At 40.3% G+C, this 22,010-nt stretch overlaps 1 protein-coding gene and 1 long non-coding RNA gene across 22 annotated transcripts in view; one reads left to right on the top strand and one right to left on the bottom strand.

Moving 5' to 3' along the window:
* KCNMA1 (potassium calcium-activated channel subfamily M alpha 1) overlaps positions 1-22,010 on the bottom strand; it is a 769,792-nt gene that overhangs the window by 262,560 nt on the left and 485,222 nt on the right. The gene's annotated exons all lie outside the window — the stretch shown is intronic.
* On the top strand, positions 8,863-18,494 carry LOC109028612 (uncharacterized). Of its 2 annotated transcripts, XR_002007623.3 has the most exons (5): positions 8,863-9,090; positions 9,735-9,834; positions 12,978-13,080; positions 15,865-16,031; positions 18,052-18,494. It is a non-coding gene; the product is annotated as an uncharacterized lncRNA (long non-coding RNA). The 2 variants fall into 2 exon arrangements; XR_002007624.3 differs by lacking the exon at positions 9,735-9,834 and having other exon boundaries at positions 8,866-9,090; positions 18,052-18,492.

The raw sequence follows: 22,010 nt of genomic DNA, 5'->3' as shown, positions 1-22,010 counted from the left end.
GAGGTCAGGAGTTCGAGACCAGCCTGGCCAATATGATGAAACCCCATCTCTACTAAAAATTCAAAAATTAGCTGGGCGTGGAGGCAGGCACCTGTAATCCCAGCTACTTGGGAGGCTGAGGCAGGAGAATCGCTTGAACCCGGCAGGTAGGGGTTGCAGTGAGCTGAGATCGCGCCACTGCACTCCAACCTGGGCAACAGAGCAAGACTTGGTCTCAAAAAAAAAAAAAAAAAAGAAAAGAAAAGAAAAGGAAAGAAAAGAACTAAAGAATTGCCAAACATTTGAGGAAAGGCAACTTTCCTTCAAGAAATGCACATATTACACTTCAGGCCAACTGACCCTTAAGGATACAACATTAACAAAGCATTAAACAAAAAATGCTTTAGAAAAATATTTGAAAAATATAAAGAGTTGTGAAAAACTATCTCAACTCAAAAAATCAACTAAATATCTTAGCAATTAAAATTTTGAACATCAAAATCTTAAAAGGCCAACTTAATAGAAGAATGGGCATAGCCACACAGCAAAGTAGAGGGTTGGACTATCACACAGCCATCTTCATACAAAGGGGCACAGGAATGAAAAGTGCAAAAGAAAAACTAAGAGACCCAGAAAACAGAAATAAAGTTTTCCACATCCATGTAATTGAGCTGCCAGAAGGAAAAAATGAAGGAAATAGAGAACAGGAAACATTTAAAATAACATTAAAGTGTCCTAGACCGAGTATCCTCAGATTGGAAAGGTCTTTTAAGTGTCCAGCAGGTTAAATTTTTTTTTTTTTTTTTTTTTGAGACGGAGTCTGGCACTGTTGCCCAGGCTGGAGTGCAGTGGCGCGATCTCGGCTCACTGCAAGCTCCGCCCCGCGGCCAGCAGATTACATTTTAAAAGACCTAAATCCAAGCACATTGTGGATAAATTTTATAACACCAGTGTGAAGAAATAAATCCCTTCAAAGCAACAAGAGTCAAATTATTGTCACAATTCTCCTGGCTTCACTGGTTGCAAGAAAACAAAAGAAGGATATCTTTACAATTCTCGGGACAGATTAATTTGAACCAAGTAATATATACTTAGCCAGTTGAAAGAAAAATAAATCCAAAAGAAGCGAGATACAAGAAGCAACATGGAAAAGATAAAAGTAATGGATTCATTTATGTGTTGACTGAGTATGTTTTAAATGAATAAATAATAACAATGATCTAAAATTAAAATCTCTGGAAATAAATGGAAGATGGAGGTGTGAAGGAGAGAGGGCAATGGGGAAAAGAAAGGTGTGCAGAAATTCTTGTCTTGATAGGATACAATCAATCATACATATTAACAGAAAAAATTAAAGTATGTGTATCAAAACCTTAAGGATATAAATTCCATAGCCTAGAGAAAAAAAAGGACAAAGGAATTTAATCAAATAGAGAAAAGAAAAAAAGAACAAAAACTTCAGCCCAACCAATGAAAAGAAAAAAAATAAATAAAAGGTATATTAATCAGAAAACACAGTTACAATAGCAAAAGAGTCCAAATATATTTGTAATCATAATAAAATTAAATTAAAATTACTTTCACCTATGGAAAGACAGAGATTCACATGATATGAAAACAACAACAATAATAAATTCCAGGCGCATGTTATTTAAAAGACATACACTGCAAACAAGACACACAGAAAAGTCAGAAATGAAAGAATGGAAATTATGTGCCTGGCAAATGCTGAGAAAAGAGGAACAAATAGAGCAATGACTATATCAAATAAAGTGGCAGCTACCGCAAAAAGTTATATAAAAATTATATATAAAATTATATATAAAAATTATATTAAAAAGAATAAAAAGTAGTACCTCATGTTGATAAAAGAAACAATCCACAAAGAATGTGTAACAAAAAAAACTTTATACACCTAAAAGTATTCCTTTGACATAAATAAAGCAAATATGACAAGAATGCACAAATATAGGATATTTAAGTAGCATTTAATCCCTTGGGATAGATTCATATCTATATGTATCTGAATGGATGGGCAGAAAGACACACACATATATTAGTAAACTAGGAACACACATTCTTTGATAACAGCCATGAGCAGTCTCAAAAACTGACCACATATTAGGCCACAAAGAAATTTCATCAAAATCTAAAATGCAAAAATCATCTAAGTCACATTTACCACAAAGCAATAGAATAAGAAAGTAATAAAAGAATGGCAACAATGACTAAGCAGTAGAGAAACAGACTCTATTTTATCAGAAGAATTTTACAGACAATAAAGAGGTCATCACAAATCAAAAGGAAGACAGGCATCATGCAATGATGGACCTCATACCATAATGGAAATAAGTTTGAGATGAATTAAAAATTAAATATAGATAATAAGGGACAGAAAAATTGAGGAAAATATAGGTATATATTATTAGCCCTCTGAAAAGAAGAATTTCTAATTTCATGTGTAAAAGGAGTCATACAATCTTTGAAATACAGGCTCTGCCACCACCATAAAAACATCAAAAATCTGCATGTTTAAAATCATAATAAACACAATATCCAATGAAAAAATAATCAAATATGATACAATAAGGATAAATTCTTTGTAATGTCAAAAGCATGTATGTAAAATACTTTATCATTAGTTGATAAGTAGGCAAAAATCACAAACAGCTACATCATGAAGTAGATAATATAATTAGTGAATAATCATTAAATAAATTAATTAAATGAAACTATTTTATCTTAACTTGGTTCATATAAAAAAATGCGCACCATATACAAAAACCAACTCACAATGAATTAATGACTTAAGATCCAAAACTGTGAAACTACTAGAAGAAAGTATTGAGAAAGAGCCCCATGACAATGGTCTGGGCAATAATTTTTTGGAAATGACCCCTAAAACACAGGCAATAAAAGCAAAAATGGACAAAGAGGATTACATCAAACTAAAAAGCTTGGCCCAACAAAAGAAAGAATCAACCGAGTGAAGAGAGGCGGGGCGCAGTGGCTCACGCCTGTAATCCCAGCACTTTGGGAGGCCAAGGCGGGTGGATCACAAGATCAGGAGATCGAGACCATCCTGGCTAATACGGTGAAGCCCCGTCTCTACTAAAAATACAAAAAATTAGCCGGGTGTGGTGGTGGGCACCTGTAGTCCCAGCTACTCGGGAGGCTGAGGCAGGAGAATGGCGTGAACCCGGGAGGTGGAGATTGCAGTGAGCTGAGATCATGCCACCGCACTCCAGCCTGGGAGACAGAGCAAGACTCTGTCTCAAAAAAAAAAAAAAAAAGAGAAAGAAAGAAAGAATCAACGGAGTGAAGAGACAACCTACAGAATGGGAGAAAAATATTTGAAAACTATACATCTGATAAGGGCTTAATATTCAAAATATATAGAGAACACAACTCAATAGCAAGAAAGCAAATAGCCCAATTAAGAAATGGGCAAAGGACCTGAACAGACATTTCGCAAAAGAAGAAATGCAAATAGCCAACAGTAAATGTTTAAAATGTTTGACATCACTATTTATCAGGGAAGTGCAAATTAAAACTACAGTGAACTATCACTTCACATCTGTTAAAAGGGTTATTATCGAAAAGACAAAAGGTTAAGTGTTGGTGAGGATGTGGGAAAAAGGAACCCTTGCATACTGTTGATGGGAAGGTAAATTAGTACTATTTTCCATTATGGAAAAAGGTAAAAAGTTTCCACAAAAACCCAAAAATAGAACTACCATACAATCAAGCAACCCCACCACTGGGTATATATTCAGAGGAAATGAAATCAACGTGCTGAAGAGATGTCTGCACTCCCATGTTCTTTGCAGCACTATTCACAATAGCCAAGGTATGAAATGAACCTCAGTGTCCATCAACAGATGAATGAATAAAGAAAATGTGATATATATACACAATGGCATATTATTCAGCCATGAAAAGAATAAATCCTTTCATTTGCAACAATGTGGATGAACCTAAAGTTTATATTAAGTTAAATAAGCCATGCACAGAATGACAAACATCACACGATCTCACTCATATAAAAAAGTTGATCTCATAGAAACAGGGGCTGGGGCGGTTGAAGGGAAGGGTGGTTGGGTAGATGTTGGTCAAAGGATACAAAATTTCAGTTAAATAAGAGAAATAAGTTTAAGATATCTACTGTATAACATGGTGACTATAGTTAATAACCATATAGTATTCTTGAAAAATGCTTTAAAAAATTAAAAGAAATGCAAATTAAACAAAAATAAGTAAGCACTGTATTTATTCTACTTAATAGCAACATATTTGAGTTTCACCTAGTGGAGATGACTCTACAATGAAATAGTCTTATAATTCGATTGTGGAATTATAAACTGATAAAACCTTTTCAGAAAGTAATTCAGCATTATTAATCAAAGTAATTCCATTTCTGGGAATATAGCCTAAGAAAATATAACAAAATATGGAAATATGCTACAGAAACAAAGATGCTCATTGCAAAATTGTTCATTAAGCAAGAAAAATAGAAAGCAGCTTAAAATCCAAAAATAGGTCTTAAGTCTGATACATCTTCTTTAGAGGATATTATATATGCTCAAAGATTGTAACAAGGAAAATTTTTGACATAATGTTAAGTTAAAGAAGTAGAATGTCGAAATTAAAATAGCGATTACCAGGAGCTGAGGGGAGAGGAAAACTTAATTGTTTAATGGGTTTAGAGTTTCAACTTTGCAAGATCAAAAAGTACTGGAGCTCTGTTTTGCAACAATAGGATATACTTAACATTACTGAACTGTACACTAAAAATAATTAAAATGGTAAATTTTATGTTATGTGTTTTTCACCACAATTTTTTAAAAATAGCAAACTGGAAATGCTGAAAAAAAAAAAAAGAAGTAAAAGATGAAGTGCATGGTCCCTATGATAAAACCATGAAAACTATAGGTATGTGTAAAATGAAAAAGTAGAAGAAAAGCATAAAATGATGACAGTGGCCATGTTACAAAGGCAGACATTTTGGATTTCTTTAATATTCTTGAGTTTTTAAATTTTTTTGTAATATTTATATCAAAATTTCTATTTTTATGCATAATTACTTATTGCTGTAGTCATAAAGTCAGTGGCAAGTCAGGACTGGAATACAGGTTTTCCTGGCTCCGAGCCCTGTACTCACATGCAAGATTCAGTCACATGAGACCATTGGCTCCAGGTGAGGAGGACCCCCTGCCAGAGCTGTCCCTTCGAAACTTGCTGCCCAGGGCCTGAACAACTAGGTGAGGCTCCTCCTGAGAACTATTGCTGTGGAATTTTAGCAATGACCAGACAGATTAAGGGATCTTGAACTCCCTTCTCAGATAAAAGCAGAGTTACTGTACTGACAGAAATTGAGGGATAAACAGGTAAATTATAACTCATTCACTGTTCAGGGTTCCTGTGATCCCCAGAGAGAAAAGACTCTGGAGATTCACGCATGTGAGGTCTCGGGAGAGGACAAGACAGAAAACATCACAGCAAACACATCCCAGCCCATACCAGAAAGCCTGCCAGGGTTTTCCAATTTGCTATTTTCCATTCCCTTTCACTCCTTAATCTTTAAATCCAAAAAGCTGAAAGGTTCCAATAAACCTCTGTCGTTTCCAATCCCTGCAGCCCCACGTAAATCCTGAAGAGCAATTATTTTTGTGGTGTCTGACAAGGTCATTGTTATCTGGCCTTGCAGCTCAGAGGGATCAAACTGAGGGCAGGCATATCAGGGTAAACAGAGGATGCCCAGGAGCATGGGGAGGCTTCTTCAGGGTGGTCCCCTGCACCCTTCTGCCATCACAGGTCCCACCTCCCATCCCCAGCTTGGTCACTGTGAGGACCACCTGCTTCTTAGCCTCAGCACAGAGTGAATCTGAGCCTCTCCTTCCCAGCTGGAGAAAAAGGACTGTCTCGCTTCCTCTCAAATGCCCCTGGGCTTTTGTTCCCACAGTCAGAATGTGTGTTCTATAAACAGTTCTTGCTTGTCTGACCTTTTCACCATCCTTTCCTTTGGTAATTGTTCAGGTTGTTTTGCTCCCTACTTTTTTTAAAAATTTTTTTGAGACAGGGTCTTACTTTGTCACCCATGCTGGAGTGCAGTGGCACGATCACAGCTCACTACAGCCTCAACCTCCTGGGCTCAATTGATCCTCCCGCCTCAGCCCCCCAAGTAGCCAGCCACCATGCCCAGCTAATTTTTTCTATTTTTTTAGTGACACAGTTTCACCATGTTGCCAATCCTGGCTCCCTACCTTAACCCAGTCCTGGTTCCTGTTCTGACAGATGCTCAACATCAGTTGATATTCAGACTGGGATTGTCGCTCATTCATTCATTCACCCACACACATGCACAGAGTCACTGCTTCCACCACCCCTTGTGGTTCCAGATGCTGCAGCACAGGGGTGAGGCTCCTGCTTCCAGGTCTTCTACTTGAATAGAGGAGCCAATAAGTAGAGAAACACATTTTTTAAAAGTAAACAAATAGGACTTACTCACCTTACCTCTTTACTTTGTCTTAAAATTATTGAATTTTTTAAGAGACAGTGTCTCATGGTCACCCATCCTGGGGTGCATGATCATAGCTCACTGGAGTCTTGACCTCATGGGCTCAAATGATCCTCTCACCTCAGCCTCCCAACATGCTCGGATTATAGGCATAAACCATTTTGCCTGGTCTGACTTTATATCTTAAATATATGTGAAATAACTTATCTTTTCCCTCTCCACTGCCAGAACCATGGTTCACACTGCTGTTACCTCCATCTGGACCAAGAGCCCCACACAGGTCTTCCTGCATCACTTCTCTACCCCAGTCCCCCCAGGCCCCACCAGCATTCTCCAGAAAGCAGCCAGCATGGTCTTTTCAAATATCCATCAGATTACATTGCTCCCTGCTAAAAGCCATTACATGGCATCCATCTCACTAAAATTACTTTCAGATTCCTTATCTCGCTCTGGAAGGATTTCCATGGTTTCTGCTCATTTCATCACCACTCTCCATGTCCTCACGCCCTGCACACAGTGTCTCTGCTCCACAAACATTTCCCAGTTCGTCCTCAGCTCTGAGTCTTCCCTTCTGTTTCTTTTCTTGGGAATGTTCTTCCCCCAGATCATTGCAAGGTTGGCTAATGGAGGTCTTCTCTGACCACCCGATCTGGAGCCCAGTCCTTCGCCGCCATTACCCATTCTTCTTTATAGGGTTTACCACAATCTAAAATGATCTCATTTGCTTGTTCAGGTGCCTGCCTCCTGCCCATTCCTCAGCAGACTATCTGCTCTATTGGGGCAGGTGTCTCACTCACTGGCTCGCTACCGAGTGCACCCTCTTCTAGAACAGTGATGACTGGTACATAGTGAGTACTCACTACTGAAAATTAATAAATGCATTAATCCTTTCAAAGGAAAAGTAAGAAGGGTATTGGATACTAAGTTAAACCCATGGTTTTACTCAATTATTCAACGTTTTCTCAGGAAATAGTGTATGTGCTCTTAGCTTAATAATTCCATCATTTGGTCTCTTCTCTAGTGGCTTTAATCCTGATTCTCTCCAAGGCCAGATGTTACAGTACAAAGCAGCTCTTCTCTGTGATGAAGGGAGAGGAAATATAACAATCTGGCCAGCTGATTCTAGGGTTATAGACACAGAAGCATGAATATTTAGATTCCAGGCATTTCAGCTGACAGAAACATTTTATATCAGTTCTAATGAAAAGGATTGACTAGGTTTCGCTTATTGCTTGCTAACTGGAATTTTGTTAGGCACAATTACATAATGCAGAAGTATTTGAGCTGTGCCTACCCACATTAGAATCCTAAACTAGGTTTCAAAGGGACTACATTCCATTTTAAAGAAATTCCTAGTACTGCTAACTTTCCTGGAAATAAAAGCTATCCCTCCCTAAGACTGACATTTTTATGGCCAGAAATGTACATTTAATCTATTTGTTTTAAACTCTAATATATTATGGATGCCTAAATAAAGCCAAATGCCTATCAGAAAGCAGTTGAGAATAGAAAATCTGCCTAGAAAACTATTCTTATGATCTCTGCTGGGCAAGAATAAAAAAGTACCACCCAAGACAGGCAAGACCACACTCCCATGGTCAAATGTAAGGACAGAAAATGTGCCACAACTCGCACTGCAGCCCCTGAAAAAAAAATTATCGACAGGTCCAAATGCCTCTTCTAAAAATGCTGACTCACTGAAAATTATTGCCATTTAATAAATAGGAAGCAAGCTATTACATCGTTTGCCAAACTTTCTCCCACATTTGTGAAATATATTCTTTAATAGCTCAATAACATTCAGGAGCACTAGAGGCCAGTTAAATTCATCTAAAAAGGAAGGACAAGATTTCTGCCTCACCCAGCACATCTGCGTTGGGTGGGTATGCCAAGAAAACAGGAATCAAGGTGGCTATCACCTCTCCACTAGACAGTTCCCCAAATCCAGCCTAGACGGAAAGCACTTTTTTTCCCAGGCAGCCTCCAGGAATACGGAATACTTTTGGGAGGAGAAGAGCCATGGACGGGTGAGTCCTTACCCCAGGATGCACAAACACCACAGCAAGACACCAATGACTGCCGGAAGTTCGGCGGTTCCTCCTTCTCCGGAGCAGCAGGCCCAGACTTCACCCGGTAGCCATTATGGAACAGGTCCCCCAGGGACTTCTTGCGGCGCCTGCCGGGTCTGTAAAGCTCTGTGCCGGTTCTGCTGGATGGGTGGTGGTACACCAGAATCTTACTGGGGATCATGGTAGAAGGAGGGAGATGGGCTAGGCTTTCGGCTCCCTTCCGTTCACTTCTTGCAGGAGCCAATGCTCTGGAAAGACCTGGAGGAGCCTGTGTTCCTCTGACCCGTGCTGCAAACAGGTCCTCCTGTCCAGCGCAGTGTGGGTCACCAGCATCTATGTCCTGGTGGAGCCAATAGACACTCTCTCCTCCCTCACCCTCCAGTCCCTCTTGCAAGAACCCCGGCATGCTCTGGGCACTGGATGCACGCAGCCACATCAGAAAGGCGGTTAAGAGGGGCGGGGGAAGCGCTCTGATCCACGATGTCCTGCGAGCTGATCAATCAGCTTCACGCTGGAAATAACCATGTAAGCTCCTTTGGACATGGTTTAGGGGGATAGAAAGAGAAAAGGCTATAATTCCTCAAATCAAGTGGTATAGAATAGAGTGTGAGAGAGGCTGCAGTTTGGGGCCCACTAAGTCGTTTCTTTTATTTTAGTAATCCTGCTTAACAACTGAGGACTCATAAGGAGGATTCCCTTAGAGGATGTGATGCCCAACAAGAGAGAAAAACTGAATTGTCCTACTCCTCCTGTCGTGGCCACCTCCCACCACTAACATAACCCAAATACGAATCCTCTGCTAATCCTACATTCAGGACTGAGGAAGAAGAGGGATTCTGGGCTTTCCAGAGGAAGATGGGAGGAGACACTCATTAGAGCTCCTTGGCCCACCCCCTGCTTCTTTGTCCCATTGTTTTCAGCATCTTCTCTCATTACCAACCCCAGCCCCCTCTTAGTTCTCTGTTACAGGCTACATTATGGACCCCCATCCCTGCCAAAGTCGTAGGTTGAAGCCCAAACCCCAATGTGATGGTATTTGGAGATGAGGTACTTTAGGGAGTGATTAGGTTTAGACAAGATCATGAGGATAGGGCCCTCATGATGAGATTAGTACCATTATAAGAAGAGAGACCAGAGAGTTTGCTCTTTCTCCCTCTCTGCCATGTCAGGACACAGTGAGAGGGCAGCCGCCTGCAAACCAGAAAGAGAGCCCTCACCAGAACCTGACCATGCTGGAATGCTGATCTCAGATGTCCAGCTTTCAGAACTGTGAGAAAATAAATCTCTGTTATTTCAGCCACCCAGTTTTTGATATCTTGTTAAGGCAGCCCAGAGTGACTATGACAGTCTCCCTTCCCAGGGTACTGAGTGTAAACAAAAATATGACACAGACAGAGAGAGGGGAAACATTAAAAACATAAACAGGAAAATATCCACATTCCACAAGTTGTTAGCTGAGGCTCCTCATAATTTAATCCCCACCTATTTTTTCAGACCTCTAGCAAGGCTAAAATTATTGGTAGAATTTTCAAAGCATAACATTTCTTCTAAATGTGGATTAGTTCATTCACCTGACCATGATGTATTGAGCATCTATTATGTGCCAAGCATTTTGCTGGGTACTGGGTATTTGCTGATTAACAGGAACAATGCACAAGTCCAGCCTTGGTGGCATTTATAGTATAATCAGAGAGTGAAACAATATATCATAACTGTAATTAACAATTTGGGTAAAGTGCTGTAAAGAAAAACCCTAAGTAGGCCAGGCGCAGTGGCTCATGCCTGTAATCCCAGCACTTTGGGAGGCCAAGGCGGGCGGATCACAAGGTCAGGAGATCGAGACCATTCTGGCTAACATGGTGAAACCTTGTCTCTGCTAAAAAATACAAAAAAAATTAGCCGGGCGTGGTGGCAGGTGCCTGTAGTCCCAGCTACTCAGGAGGCTGAGGCAGGAGAATGGCATGAACCCGGGAGGTGGAGCTTGCAGTAAGCCAAGATAGCGCCACTGCACTCCAGCCTGGGCGACAGAGGGAGACTCCATTTAAAAAAAAAAAAGAAAACAAAAAAGAAAAAGGAAAAACCCCAAGTAGTTATCTGAGTACGTGTATGTGTATGTTACGTAAATGTGTATCTGAGTGAATGTGTATGGAAAATGTGACATACATATGCAAAAGGGCTTCACAATAATTCTATATCCTAATGATATAGTAGCAGACAGCCAGGTAAAAAAATTATGGTGATGGCAATTTTTTTAGGCCGAGGGAACAGCATGACGAATATCTTGAAGAGGGAAGTAGATGGCCTGGTCCTGACTTGAAAGAAACTCAATGTGTTTAAAAAGAAATTGGTGGGAAACTAACTCTCCAACACCTAAAGTTGTCTGGAAATGACAGACATAACTACAGGTCCTACAAACACTAAGAGGATAATTTTAAAGTATTAGGAATAATATTACGTCTCCAAAACTTGACACCCTGATGAAATGAACAAATTCCTTTAAAAATACAATTTTCTCCAACTGACACAAGAAAAAATAGAAAATGTAAACAGCTACATATCTGTTAAATAAATGGAAACTTCAATGAAAAACATTCCCACAAAGAAAATTTCAGGTTCAGGCAGTTTCCACTGCAGAATTCTACCAAATATTTATGGTGGAAATAATACCAATATTACACAAACTCTTTCAGGGACTGGAGGAAAAGAGAACCCAACTTGATTTATAATGCCAGAATAATCACGACATTGAAACCTAATAAGAGTATTATGAAAAGAAAAAAAATTACAGAAAAATATATGTCATCAACATAGACACAACAATCCTTAAATAAATACTAGTCAAATGAATCCAGCAGTATATAAAAAGAATAATACTTTAGAATCGAGTAAATAGAGTTTATCCCATGAGTAAAAGATTGGTTTAAAAAATGAAAATTAATTAATGTAATTCACCACATTGAAAAATTAAAAGACAAATCATATGATCATTTTAATAGGCATCAAAAAATAATGAAACTATGTTGTGTTAAGATAATGTGTTGTGCCCTCCAAAAAGACAAGTTGATTAATGAAAGAGTCCAGAAATAGACCCATATATATACAATCAATTGATTTACAACAAAAGCACCAATACAACTCGATGAGAAAAAGAAAGTCATCTCCGCAAATGGAAGGAAAAATGGATATCTACAAAGGGAAAGAAATCAGTCTCAACTCTTACCTAACACAATCTACAAAATTAGTTTGAGATGGATCACTGACTTCAATGTAAAAGCTAAATCTGAAGCCTCTATAAACAAACACAGCAGAGTGTCTTGAGGACACTCGGATAAGCAAAGGCTTCTTAGATAGGACACAAAAGGCACTCACATTTTTAAAAAGACTGATAAATTAAATATCAGTAAAATAAAAAACTTCTCATAAAAAGACAATAAATTAAAAGAGAAGCCACAGATTAAGAGGAAACACTTGCAGTACATTTATATGACAAAGAACTTACAGAAATAAAAATTAAAACTACAACAAGATGGCACCACAAATCCATTAGAATGGCTAAAATTTAAAAGTTGACATTATCAAGTGTTGGTGAAGAAACAAAGCAGCTGGCACCCTCACACATTGCTAGTAGAAGTGTAAAATGGTGTATCTTCCTTTGGAAAACTGGCAGTTTCTTGTAATGTTAAACATGCATCTATTCTATGACCCCGAGACTCAATTTCTAAGTATTTACCCAAGAAAAAAAAAAACATATGTCCACAAAATCATTTGTACAAGGATGTTCATAACAGCTTTATTCAAAATAAGCCAAAGTTGGAAACAACTTAATGGCCATCAACAGGGTGGTTTGATAAACAAACTGTGGTATATCCCATAATGGAATATTAGCAGCAATAAAATGGAAGAAATTATTAATATATACAACAATATATATAAATATCAAAAACCTTATTTTGAAGGAAAGGAGCTAGTTAGAAAAGTGAATATCCTGCATGATTCCATTCATACAAAAATTGAGAGCAGAAAAGACTAATCTATAGTGATTGAAGCCAAGATAGTGATTTTTTTATGTTCAAGGGAGGAGAGAGCAGATATTGACAGAAATGGGCATAAAGAAACATTCCAGGATAGTGAAAATGTTCTCTATGTTGATATGGATGACAGACCATTTTACAGTGGCGCATATCTCTGTCAGAACTCACTGAATGCACCCTCAGGATCTATGCATTTTATTGCATGTATACTATACTTATTAAAAACATTGAGATGGGCTGCCATGTTAGATGGTATCTCCCTGTCAACAGAGATACTCAAACAGAGTCTGCTTGTACCAATTTAGAGAACACTAAAGTTTCACCTGATGCCTAAACAGAGATCATCTGCTGTAACCCTGTAAATTCCCTCCCAACTTCCAGTGGGCAGTATGGCATGAAACCCCTGCAACTCAGAGATGGCTGGTTTAATTGGAGAAGTGAAGGATTTGTATTCAGGCTCTACCACCAGCAGCTGCACATCTGAGTAAGTTATGTAACTCCTAGCCTCATTTCCTCATCTCCGAAATAGGGATTATGACATCTACTTCACAGACGAACTATCCAGATTAAAGAAAACGATGTTTGCAAAGCTTTGCACAGGGTCTGACACTCAGCAAATTCTCCTCCAAAAATCTGCCAGAGCACTAGGGCCCAGTCAAACTGGTCTATATTCTGCCATCGAATGCCCCATCATCACTGGGCAATCTGGTCTCCTACTGTAAATAAAAACCCCACCTGTCTCCATGGGGCACATCTGCCAGCCTCTTCCTAGGACCCTGTAGGTGTGGCAATAAATGTGGTCCCTGGAACCAGCAGCAGGGGATTTGGTTTCTGGCATCTCCACATACGAGCTACATGCTCTTGGAAGTTATTCCAACCCTGCCTCAAGTCTCTGACTCTTAAAATGGGAAACACTTTTCAAGATAAATCTGTTCATCACAAGAAAGGATTTCTTATAAATTTAAAATATTTAAAAGAGAATTCTATGCAAATGTATGCACACATACAAGTGAATGTGGGCCCATTTCTCTGGACATGTGTCTATTCCAAAAAAAACTGTCATAAACTGTATCCTCATTTTGCACTCCTCCCACCAGTGTGTCCCATGGTGCCACCTGGTATTGTCTGCCTAAAAGAATTCTAGGAGGGCTTCATTTGTCTCTGAAGTCATAGACCTTCATCTACCAATACTGGGAAAACTCCCTTGCTCCTCTTCCTCTGCATTAGGCTTGTTTTTCTGAGACAGAAGTGGTCAGAGAAAAAGGACACTGGAATCCATTCATTCATTTAAAAATATTGACCAAGAAATGAACTCAGACGAAATTGACCTCTTCAGTGAAGTCATATCTAATTCCCTCAACCCTGTACAAAGTAATAGTACATTTACTCAACAACAGATTTTCATTGAGTACCTATTTAGAAAAGAGACGGAATCTGGGCCCAGTGTTATAGGATTCAAATCCCAGCTCTGCCATTAACTGGGAGTGAGCATTAGCAAGTTCCTTCAACTCAAAGTATCTCAGTTTCCCCAACTATAAAATGGGAACAGTAATAGTAACCTACCTCATGGGGTTATTGTGAGGAATGAATTAATATCTATAACAGTTAAAATTGTCCTTGGCACATAGCAAATGTTCAGTCAGTGCTTGCTATAATTATTACTAGGAGCCAGATACTGGACTAACCATATTGGGGATACAAATGTGATTTGCTCTAAATCTATCCTCAAAAAATGTACAGTCTTGAGGAGCTGTTTACAATCTACATTTCTATTTAGCTAAGATAGGAAAGATGACTATCTACATAATTTTAGGGGACGATCCACCAGCCCCCAAAAGAAATTAGCCTTCTTCTCTTCCTTGTTTATTGATGCCTAAAATTCCCCCATAAGACAGCAGCGTTACCCAGTAAGAAAAAACTGTGCTTTGGGGTCAAATGGATGTAAGTTTGGACCCTGGCTCTGCTCCTGATGCACTGAGAGACCCTGGCTGCTTATATGAAACCTGAAAGTCTATGACTGCATGTAAAAAATAAAGATGAAAAGCTGGGCGCAGTGGCTCATGCCTGTAATCCCAGCACTTTGGGAGGCCAAGGCAGGCAGATAGGTTGAGGCCAGGAGTTTGAGACCAGCCTAGTCAACATGGCAAAACTTCGTCTCTTCTAAAAAATACAAAAATTAGCCAGGCGTGGTGGCCTGCACCTGTAGTCCCAGCTACTGGGGAGGCTGAAGCAGGAGAATCGCTTGAACCCAGGAGGTGGAGGTTGCAGTGAGCGGAGATGGTGCCACTACACTCCAGCCTGGGTGACAGAGCAAGACTTCATCTCAAAAAAAAAAAAAAAAGAAAGACAAAGAAAGAAAGAAAGAAAAAAGATGAGAATTATGCCTCTCAGGGGCTGTGACAATAAATTGATCTACGTGTGTTTTAAAATGCCTTTCACACAGAATATGCTACATAATCACTCATTCCTGGTCTCCTCCAGAAGTCCCTGCACTTGGCCTCTTTCTCTCGGGTGTAATGGATTGGTCCCCATTGAAATACATTTCCTTTTCGGAGTCATTTATCCCTCAGTTAGAAAGAAGTATTGACCATGGGGAAGGGGGACTGTGAAGCCACCTGGGCATGGCAGAGGGGGCCAGGCACAGAGGAGGGAGCACAAAAGAACGAACAATGAAGCACATAGAGAAATAAAACCTAACTCGACTTGCAAGCAAGTGATGGCCCTATTTTTAGCTGACAAGTGAGTAATCTGATGTGTGTGACTTGAAACAGGGAACATAAACATCAAGGCTGAATCTATGACCAGCCACATATAACTTGTACCATAACTTATTCCCAGAATTCTAGACTGTTTAAATTAAGTGTCGGCAGGTCACTTCTTCGCGCACTTACTCTTATTAAGTTTGGGAACTAGAAGCCTGTGTCATTTGCACAGGTCTCAAGTTACAAGGGAAAAATATGCTTTGCTTGGTCTCTGGTTTGACTATTCCAAAGAATCTTTCCTAATCTCCAATTCGTCTTTGTCTCCCACCCCACCAGCCTCCCTCCCTCCTTCCCTTCCCCCTGAAAGCTAACCATCAGAGGGGTGGAGTAGTCTCTAATTCAGCCCATTCTTCCCTCATCCCTTTCCCCTTCATCATCAGCTAGCAGTGAAAGTCACCATCCTCTTGGACCTCCCATTTCTGAGGCATTGTCTGTCCCAGAACCCCATGCAGGACATTGGAGACAAGTGAATCTAACCTCGTCCAATCTCCCTCTTCTTCCCCTAGATAAAAACCTGAACTCAAAGAAGAGAACTGGAATAATCCTCCCTAATCCCACTTCCCATGGTGAGCCCCAGCTGGGACGCTGACACATGGCCCCAACTTTTTCTCCTGCCTGATGTCTGGACCCACAGGGGACAGATGGTGGTCCCTGGTCACTGAAGTACCCACAGGTTTGATTTTTGAGACTTTTATCTCTGTTGACTACAGGGAGGACCTGAATCAGTTTACATGGTTAAAATAAAAGTGCCATATACAAGGATAAAGCAGGACAGGGCCCCCACCATCTAAAAGTAGAAGGGATGGGGATTGCCAGGCAGCACCTGCCACCACCAAGAAAAGACTGAGAAAGGGACACTTCAGGCACAACATGTAAGGAGGTGCTCCTTTTGGGACTGACCCTGCCTTTGCATAGCCCTGGGAATGAGCCACCCTCATGTTTGCACCCAGGCCGCTCTCTTGCCTCATCCTGCACCTGCCATGAGTTTACTACTGAGCTCACTTCTGAAATTGGCTTTGCATTGCCTGTCACCTATGGCAAGAGAGAAACAAAGGTTATGATTATTGTGAACTGAGAAAACCTATAAAGCCAATTCAGAGATCAAATCTATCCTAAAATTAAATTCAAGCAGAATTTTTGTGCCAGCGGCTTTGAATAAAGACTGAAGAACACAGTGAGTTATATCTTCAATTACAGTTTACAAAGAACAGAGGTACTCCTTCCAAAAAGGGACTCTTGATTTAGCTCTCTGTAAGGACAGAAAGCATAACACTGAATCTTGGGTCAGCAAAAACATTTTCACAAGGGCCTCAGGTATCATGAGATTTAGCTCTGTGTAATTCTGATGCTCAACATTAATTTAAGGAAAATGAAGTACTTGTTTTGGGGGAGATTAATTTGCTACCAGGCACACCTCAGCTGTGTTTTATTCTGAAGCTCTAAATTAGCACCAGGATCAACCTGGATAATCTAAATCAGGGGTTGGCAATTTTTTTCTGTAAAGGGCCAGATCATAAATATTTTGGGCTTTGTAAGCTGCACAATCTCTATTGCAAGTGCTCAATGCGGCCATTGGAGTGAGAAATCTAGCCATAGATGATACAAAAATGAATGAGCTTGGCTTCGGTCCAGTAAAACTTTCCTTCCAAAAATAGGTGATGGACCAGATGTAGCCTGTAGGGCATAGTTGGTCAACCTCTGATGTAGCTGACATCTTGAAATGAGGAAGGAATGTTTAATTTGAGAACAGGTACTTCTACATTTCACAAGGTAGAAATCTGTAAATAACAACATTTGGAAGTTCCTTCTGTTTCCTGCAACACTCACTTTAGAACCTAATATCATGCTATTTTTATTGCTCTGGCTTAATTCAGTTATATAGAAATCATTTCTATTCAAATAGACGATGAAATCCTTGAGGTCAAGGTCTCTGTCCAACTTCTTTGGGTATAATCCATCGTGCCTAGCACAGCTGGGAACTTTGCACTTGCTTAAAGTGTTTTCTTCCCTTTCTGAAGGACAGTGATTCACATCTCTGCTTTTGACATGCAAGGACTTGACGATCTATTTAACCTAAGGGGAGAAGAGTCTCTTTCAAAGAATGGATTGTCATCCCCTTCTCCCTGCCCCTGCCATGTACATTACGCTTCTAATCAGTCTGGAATAAAGCGATGTCATGGGCATAAACCAATTTCTTCCAATCCAAAACAAGTTAGCAAGTCTCATTTTGTAATTCTAAAGTCTTCAGCTCATGTATTTATTTCAACATTTTTTTCCTATAAATAAATGGCTGTGTGACTTGTCTCCTTCTTTGTATTCATATCCCAATGTCCAGTGTAGAGTGGCCTTCACTAAATATGTGTAGAAGGAATGAGGAAATGAATGCAAGATGGGCTTAGCTCATAAATCCTTTGTTTTGTTAGAGACCTTTGCCAACTCTTTTAGGCAGTTACAATATTTTGATGGGCAAGACCTGTGCTGTTGGGCTGCCTGGTCAAACCCATGCATAGTGAAATAATCCGTCTCCAATCTCAGCCTGCATCCTAACCCCAATTTGTCCCTGAGTGCAAGGTCACTGATCTGAATTTGAATGGCAGGCTTTGTTGACCTAACAACTCTGTTAGGCTCACCCATTTCTGCATACTACTGGTGAGTGACAGAGGATGGACACTGAAATCTCCATCTTTTCATAGAACCCGTGCAAGAGGCACAAAACCATCTGCTTAGTGGTCATGTGGCAGCAGACAGTATCTCAGAAGTCCTCGCAGCATATGACTTCACTGATGAAGATGGATCACACTTGAGCAGGGATTCTTGATCTCTGCAAAACAGCTCATACACAACAGGAACAATCTCACAGATAAGAAAAACTCCAGAAGTTGGTCTCAGGCTATGAAAATTTCTGCCACAATATGATTTATGTGAAAATAAATAAAGTGGGTCTACTACTTTATCATTAGCAATAAGTGGATTCTTTCTTCCTGCCACAGAAAAACTGAGGATGTAAATGAACACCATACTCGCATTGTTGCTTATGCTGTTGTTCTTCACCCACTGCCTGAGGTGTAGGTTTGCAAATAAAATCAAACCATCATTATTCTGGACTGATTATCCAATTAGAGGATGAAATACGCCAGCCCTGTCTTCCTTCTTCTTCCATCAAATGCCGTTCTTGTAGCCATTTCACTGACAACATGAGGGGCCAACAGAAGAAATAAACAGGCATAAATTTCAAACCCAGGAAATTTATGTGAGCAAAGGGAAAGAATCCAGATATATAAAATGAATTAATCATCAATAAATCACCACATCCCTATTACATGGTAAGTCCTTTTCTGGGAGCTGTTAGGGCCAGAAAGGGACTGTAAGACACAGTCCCTGCTTTAAAGAAGTACAAACAATCACCAAAAATAAAAGCAAAACTGAAAAACAGCAAATAAATAATCATAATCATTTATCAGAACCAACTATGGACTATGGATAGTTTAAAAGTGCTGAGAGCATAGCCCACATGGCAGAAGTGCATAAATAATGCAAAACCTTACATTGGCTGACAATTTAAACTTCCCTTCATGATCATTCTTCTGTCAGAACCGCTGAGAGAGATAAAGAAGATAATAATAACAAAAGAACTTCAAGTTTCTGGTGATTCTAAGTAGGTTCTAGTTTCAGGAGTATTCCAACACACTATGTTACCTTAGACAAGTCATGTTCTTTCTTTGTGATTAGGTTTCTCATCAAAAGGAAGGAAAGAAGGAAGGGAGGAAGAAGGGACTGGGAGTGTTGGTAATAGATAACCCCTAATATCCCATTCAGATCAAATTTCTATAATTATAATGTGGCTCTCTGCCTCTGGAGGTCACTCAACAACAAAGAAATATAACTTTAAAAATAGCCAAAGTAGGAAAAATAACAATCATTCTCATAAATCTGCAGTTTCTTTCTTTCTCTCTCTCTTTCTTCTCTCTTCCTTCCTTTCTTTCTTCTTTCTTTCTTTCTTTTCTTTCTGTCTTTCCCTGTCTCTCTCTCTCTCTTTCTTTCTTTCCTTCTTTCTTTCTCGTTCTTCCTTTCTGATGGAGTCTTGCTCTGTCACCAGGCGGGAGTGCAGTGGCGCCAGATCAGCTCACTGCAACCTCCACCTCCTGGGTTCAAGCGATTCTCCTGCCTCAGCCTCCCAAGTAGCTAGGACTACAGGTGAGAGTCACCAGACCCAGCTAATTTTTGTATTTTTAGTAGAGATGGAGTTTCACCATGTTGGTCAGGATGGTCTCAATCTCTTGACCTTGTGATCTGCCCCCCTCGCCCTTCCAAAGTGCTGGGATTATAGGCATGAGCCACCACACCTGGCCATAAATCTGCAGTTTCTATAGCTACTTTGCAACTATGAACAAATGCTAGTGTACACAGAAAACTCCCTCCCTCCTGTAAGCTTCTTAAGCATGCCACAGACTCTGGCCTCCCAGCTGGGCCAGATACATTTGAATGCTGGAGCACTCAGCTGATTAAGATACCTAATTTCTGAATGATCCCACTCACACCAGGAGGACAGTGTTTAGAGCAAGATGCTACATCTCAGTTGACTCACCTTGTGCAATGATTTCTTTTTATAAATGCTAATTGCAACTCACTAATTAAGAGAGATGTTACACTGGGCAGGAAAATCATTGAGTCAGGAAATCTTGCAATTTTCTCTAGCATATTTCATGAATCAAAAGTCTTGATCTGATGCAGTTTTTTCATGGCCTAGAGGGCAGAATAGGAGCTGAATACCACAGCTTCTCTTCATAAGGCTGGTATGGAAATGGACTCCCAGTTTAAAAGAGAGTCAAATGTCCATCCTGGGAGAATTAGCAGAGTATTGTGGTTAAGGGCAGAGGCTTTGAAGACAGGCCTGGACTAATTTACTTTTGCCTATTGTTTAGGACAGAGAGTCCAAGACTGTCTTTTTCATCTTGTCATCTCAGCATTTAGGATAGCAAGGGGCACATAGCAGGTGCTAAATAAATGTGTTGTGAAATTTAAGTCCTGGTTCTACCATGCACAAGCTATTTCCTAGGGTACCTTCCATAACCTCTTGGAGACTCTTTTGTTTTTTTGCTTGTGTGTGTGTGTGTGTGTGTGTTGTTGTTGTTGTTGCTGTTGTCATTATTTTGTAAAATGGGATGTCTCAGTTGGGGTTCCTCTGCAGGAGAACCTGAGAAAAGGATTTGATTACAAATAGTTAACTTGGGAAGTGATCTCAGGAAACACCAGTAAAGGAACAGGAAAGTGGGGAGGAGATGGGAAAGCATCCATAAAGAGTTTGTTATCAAGCATTTATCACTGTGGGCAACTAAAGGAAAATCCCACTGGGGTACTCTGGCAGCCAGGATCTACACATGGCTTTATGTGTAAACAGAAGAGCCTTGCCACCAAGGGGTGAGGGGGCTGGGGCTTTGATCCATCACCTCCTGTTGGTCATTGGTTGAGGGGGCATTAAGTCCCTAGCACTTACGACCTGTAGACAGGCCCACAAGCAAGCTTCAGTGACTGGAGAAAGTCCTCTGGCAAAGAAATGCAGATGCTGGCAATTCAAAATCTAGCCACCTGCACTATAGGTAAGGGCAAGCGGGTCTGGGTTGCGGTGACAGGCACCAACAGGGCCAGCCTCCCAGGAATAATAAAACCTATGTCTTAGGTTGATGTGAGGCTTAAATGAAGCGGCGGATGGAAAGGACTGATTGCGACCCTGCACACTGTACCTCCATTCACTGAGGGCTTCCTGCTGTCATGAGAACATGGAAAATGTGGCGCTCCCCCACTAAGGCCCCTGGAGCCATGCATCAGGTAGAATACAGTCTCAAGGGTATCTTGAGACCTTATAGATTCAGAGAAAGGCCACTTCCTAGCCTTGGAAACTGACAATGCACATTAGCATATGGAAGGCTCTGAGGATTCTTATGGTTAAGAAACTCTTTAATTAAATGAGGATTTCCCAAACTTACTGGAGCACAGAGTTCTCTTTCCAAATAATGCGTGCCAACTTTCAGTGTAATCCAACACTCCATGAAGCACATTTTGGGAAAAGAAGGCCTGAGACTGGTGAATTTTACCCAGAAAAGCATTCCATAATTTCCAGCTCACCCCCAAAATTCTGCTGACAAATATGTTTCCTTAACTACACCCAAATCTTCTGATTTCATCTTCTTTTTTTCTTTTTCTTTTTGTTTTTTGAGACAAGGTCTGGCCCTATTGCCCAGGCTGGAGTCCAGTGGCACCATCTTGGCTCACTGCAACCTCAATCTCCCGGGCTCAAAGGATCCTTTCACCTCAGCGTCCTGCATAGCTGGGACTACAGGCATGCACCTCTACATCCAGCTAATTTTTTGTATTTTTTCTAGAGATGGGTTTCACCATGTTGCCCAGGCTGGTCTCGAACTCACAAGCTCAAGTGCCTCGGCCTCCCAAAGTGCTGGATTACAGGCATGAGCCACCATGCCCAGCCTCACCTCCTTTTTTAATGAACCCAAACCCACCCTGATGATTTTTTTATTCTGCATTTCTCAGATTCATAATGGTTTTCACGTGTGATTTGAAATTATTTATGGGAGCTGCATGAGCAACTTACATCCTGGAGTTTACAGGTATTGCACCCTGCCCAAAGTTGCTGAGT

The sequence above is a fragment of the Gorilla gorilla genome, chromosome 8, assembly GCF_029281585.2.
Source record: "Gorilla gorilla gorilla isolate KB3781 chromosome 8, NHGRI_mGorGor1-v2.1_pri, whole genome shotgun sequence".
NCBI lineage: Eukaryota > Metazoa > Chordata > Mammalia > Primates > Hominidae > Gorilla > Gorilla gorilla.
The sequence above is the reverse complement of the archived record's forward strand: the minus strand, read 5'-3'. Positions and strand labels throughout refer to the sequence as shown.